Source organism: Amblyomma americanum, chromosome 7 (genome assembly GCF_052857255.1).
Source record: "Amblyomma americanum isolate KBUSLIRL-KWMA chromosome 7, ASM5285725v1, whole genome shotgun sequence".
In the NCBI taxonomy this organism is placed as follows: domain Eukaryota; kingdom Metazoa; phylum Arthropoda; class Arachnida; order Ixodida; family Ixodidae; genus Amblyomma; species Amblyomma americanum.
Window position 1 is genome coordinate 49,362,502 of NC_135503.1, and position 4,973 is coordinate 49,367,474.

General features: G+C 49.0%; 1 non-coding gene across 1 annotated transcript; it reads left to right on the plus strand.

Moving 5' to 3' along the window:
* Positions 1–955: 955 nt before the first annotated feature.
* TRNAR-ACG (transfer RNA arginine (anticodon ACG)) lies at positions 956–1,028 on the plus strand. The gene has a single exon. It is a non-coding gene; the product is annotated as a tRNA-Arg (tRNA).
* Positions 1,029–4,973: the final 3,945 nt, after the last annotated feature.

A 4,973-nucleotide genomic window follows, 5' to 3' on the forward strand; every position in this document is an offset into this window, starting at 1 on the left:
AGACATGCTAGTGTGACATAGCAGGGGATGGCGGATGAAAGGGCATTAACCATTAACCTCGGATGGTGGTAGTGGTTTTTTGTTAAAGTAGTAGTAAAAAGGAAAGAAAATATTTTTGCTTGCCCCGGCATCTGCCATCGAAGTGGCGCCACCTCACGCGCGACTCCTTCCGCTGCCTCACACGACAGCGAACAGCCGCTTTCCGCGCGCGCCGCGCGTGAGGTGACGCCACTTGTTCTGGAGCAGTGGCGCCACCATACCAGCGCACGAGGCGGTATAGCGCTGGGCATCCCACCTAGTGGTTTTCCAACGAGGAAAATGCCGTGAGGGCGTGACCCTTCAGGTCACAACCCCCAACACCTCTCTCTATGATTAATAAATATTTTCACCACCACCACCAACATAGTGCTGTGCGCGTGCTTTTATTGCTCCAACATGAACTAAACACGCGCACAACATGGACACATTTCTTATTGTGTAAATAGTTTGTGTATATTACCTTTACTCCTATCCTTTCTTCCTGTCCCCTCACCTTTTTCATTTCATTTCTCCATTCTGCCTGCTATTCTTTATTTCCGCTGCTTCAGCTCAAGTGCTTCAGTAAATCGATGGCAGATGCCGGGGCTAGCAAAAATCTTTTCTTTCCTTTTTAGTACTACTTTAACAAAAAACCACTACCACCATCCGAGGTTAATGGTTAATGCCCTTTCATCCGCCATCCCCTGCTATGTCACACTAGCATGTCTAAGGGGATTAACCGCGACGCCTTGAGATTTGGTCTACGCCATTGGCTGGAGAGCAACCTTTGAGGGGCGTCTGCCACTTCGTCCTTGAGCTGTTCACATTATTCATGCTATGCTTTGAATCAAGTGTGAAGCTTCACGTACCAGCGCGCACAAGCTACTGTTTCCGGCATTACACAGCATGGTGTAAACTTGCAAGGAGCCGCACGTCTGGGCCTGTGGCGCAACGGATAACGCGTCTGACTACGGATCAGAAGATTCCAGGTTCGAATCCTGGCAGGCTCGCACTTTTTTTTTTCTGCTGCTGCGCGCAGGGGCTAGTCAGTAGTAGTGCGGACATCTGAGCTCGCTGTAAACGAATGTAGGCCCCGAGCATAGGCCGCGACAATACTATAGTCGGATACAACTCAACACCGCAGCGGCTTTTCCCCGTCAAAGTACCCCCTTCCAGCCACTGGCGCCGGACAATTTTCATGACCCTGCTAGCTTGACAATGCAAGGACATGAGAATCGGCCTGCGTCATTGGCTGGAAGGGGGTCCTATGACGGGGAAGAGCCACTGCATGTTCTTAAGTTGTATCCGAATGTGGGCTCCCAGCGCAACAACTTTAAAGATGTGATTTGGTGTTTATCAGCCCCTGCAGTGACTAATCGTGATTCTGTAAAAGGAAAGCTTTCAAGATTTCAAAGTTTTGCAAGCGGGTTCGAACCCGACCGCGGCGGCTGCGTTTTTATGGAGGAAAAACGCTAAGGCGCTCGTGTGCTGTGCGATGTCAGTGCACGTTAAAGATCCCCAGGTGGTCGAAATTATTCCGGAGCCCTCCCCTACGGCACCTCTTTCTTCCTTTCTTCTTTCACTCCCTCCTTTATCCCTTCCCTCACGGCGCGGTTCAGGTATCCAATGATATATGAGACATATACTGCGCCATTTCCTTGCCCCAAAAACCAATTATTATTATTATTATTATTATTATTATTATTATTATTATTATTATTATTATTATTATTATTATTATTATTATTATTATTATTATTATTATTATTATTATCGTAAGCAACATGCGTTCATAGCACACATAAAAATTCGACCTTCCCTGACAATCATTTAGGTGTTTTTTTTTCGGGTTTTGAAATCCCTACGTCGTGACTATATAAACTGTTTTCAGGATGTCAGTTGTATTTCTTAATAATAATAATTGGTTTTTTCTGTAAAGGAAATGGCGCAGTGCCTTCCTTATATATCAGCGGACACCTGAACCGCACCGTAAGGGAAGGGATAAAGGAGGGAGTGAAAGAAGGAAGAAAGAGGTGCCGTAGTGGAGGGCTCTGGAATAATTTCTACCATCTGGGGATCTTTAACGTGCACTGACATCGCACAGCACACGGGCGCCTTAGCGTTTTGCCTCCATAAAAACACAGCCGCCGCGGTCGGGTTCGAACCCGAGAACTCGGGATCAGTAGCCGAGCGCCGTAACCACTGAGCCACCGCGGCGGGTAAAGTAGTATTTCTTTTGACTCATTATTACAAGACAGCATTATGTAAACAATTCAGCCTTATTTAGAAATTTTGAAATAGCTGATGCATGCAGAAGAAGCAAACCAAAACACATACATAGAAAAGCGGTAATGAAAATAAACAGTTGTGAATGTATAATTGCTCGACTCTGCCCGAAAATTCATAAGCAATGGAAAAAAATCTTAGTTTTACGATATCCTATAAGCAGTAGAGGACGCAGTAGAGGGCTTCTTTCTGCCGCTGTTGTGTTTGCGACGCATGCACATTCGCATACACCGTGTTTGCGTTTCAAAATAAACTAAAAGCAAAACAATGCAAGTCACAGCCCGTTCTCCGCCAGGCACGCTTTTTGTACGCCGGCGCCTTGGGTGCGTCTCTTGTCGCGAGCGTTTCTGCTGGCGGCGCTTCTTTAGGAGTTTACACCCAAACAGCCATTGGAAAGGTGTTTGAAAAAAAAAATAATTCTGCGGGCGGGCAGACCACATACTTTCTTAGTAACACGGGTCGCACCTGAAGGCTAGAGGTAGTCAAAATAAACTAAACTATTTGCGATCGCGAGGCACGAGAAGAACCGAGAGATTCGCGCGAAAACAAGTTTTCGCGTTTGGTGCTTGCCTTTTCGTGTATGCGAAAGCAGAACTAGAGAAGTCGGGAATTGGGCCATCATGTATACGTGAGTTTCGTGGTAACACACTGGAGACAACATCGCCCTGAAAGCGTCGTCGGTATCCGCCAGCAGGTTCGGTCACCACCGCCGTTTCTTTTTGCTTTCTCGCTCGCTCGGTCCAAACGACGGCGGGGTCGCTCTTGAGCGCAGTCTCCGGAAAGAACAGCATGCATGACCGGCTTGATTAACATCATCAGCGCGTGATGATGTAGCTTTCGGACGAATGGAAATGTTGACGCGTTTTTAAAAACAACGGTTTGGTGCGCGGTCGCAGATTTTGCGACCCTAAGCCTGTGTATCGTGCGTGCGGTGAACCTTTCTGTGCTACAATCTCCGCGAACACCTTCGAGATATGTGCAGGCTCAGTTTTGAGGCGAGTTTATTTCTTTTACGGCTCCTTTCTTCACCGTCTGTTGGTTTCGAGCACTCGGTACAAACACCGAGCTTGAAATCCCTCTTGCTCATCGCCAGGTATTGCGCGCAGTGACGTGAACGCTCAGCGCGTGAATTACTTCGGACGATATGCGGCCGGGTGCATCACCCAGGCTGCTTGCAGTGCGCCGCGTGCGGGATTATTAGCGACAGGGTGCTACGTACAGTCCGCGTCACCCTTGTGTAGAGCGCTCGAGCAGTGCGTACCTGGTGACAAAAAGCGAAATTACAGAGCAGCCCCTGATTTCTCGGCAAAGTGGTCGTGTCTACTTTGTTTGCGGTTACATCTGGCATTACTTCAGCTAAAGTGTTTCCTCTGGAACCTAGCGGCTGCGACAAGATCTGGATTTGTTTGCACGGTAGTGCACCACCCGAGCGCTCTGCACAAGAGTGACGCAGACTGTACACGCTGCTTTGTATATACAGTGCTTGTTTTGTAAATTAGGCCAATGGTAGTCGCTCGCGCAGTTTGTTCTCGGACAGTGCCTGAGACTCGCGCGTGCGGCGCAGATTTGTTTACTTTTTGTGTACACAGCTCTGACTTGACAGTTTTCTGTATCGCTTCTCCACGCTGGCCTGTTTACCCTGCACGCCGTACTGCTCTCGGCAGCGCTGTTTCGTTTTGCACTCGTATGATTTCCAGGAAAAACGATAAAACATAATCTTTAACTGCTTCCCGGCGGCATTTTTGCAGCTATTATGGCACGTATCGAGGCAGCAGTAAATCGACTTGCTTGTTCCTCTTGGTTTTTGTAGGAATCCAGATCGAACGCCTAGCGAGCAAGCAAGAAAACACTGTTGCTATGAGCTTTGCTACCAGTGGTGTGCGTCTACGGCAGGATAAACTGCCCAGAAGGAAACGCTGCGAACAGCAGGAAGCGGTGATAGAAACGGTCAGCAGGTCATAGGAAAGCGTTTCTGCAGGCCGGACAGACGTCGCGTTCGCTCATTATCGCGGGTCATGTTTGAAGACTTGCCCTGGGGCGTCGAGTCAGGCATGTGTGCAAAACAGTGTGGCTCTTAAAGCTCCATCTGTACTTACAGCTCAGTGGTTCTTTTTGCTTCCCCTGCACTCGATTCATGCGATAGGTCGTGCTATGACTGCGCAGTCTCGAAAAAAAAAGACATCACAAATGCGCAGCCCAAATATAAAGCAGTGTACCCGAATTCAGATGTGGGATGGCCATAAACGCAACAGTAAACGAAGTGGGTGTTTTACAAGGCATTTCTAGCTTGTTCTTGCGAAGAGTCACGACGAGTTCAGAGGAGCACAGCGTCGGCGTCTGATCGGAACAGCCGCTTTTTTCCCGCTGCGCCTCCCAGATGGCGCCACATGTACGGCTGAAACTGCAGCGCACGAGGCGCAAGCATATCGCGACGAGCATCGGCGAACGCGGCACATTGAAGGAGCAGGTGTTCTAGTGTTTCCACTGCACCGCATACGTCACACACACCACTCGTCGCGATTCCGTGACGTTCCCGTCGTTCTCCGGGCCACACGCCTCGGCGTCATGAAAATCGGTCGGCGCTATTGGCTGGAGGCCCTCCTCTGGGGGCATCTGCTGCTTCCTTCTTGAGTTGTATCCAACTGCGCGCTGCGCCTATGCAGGCAACC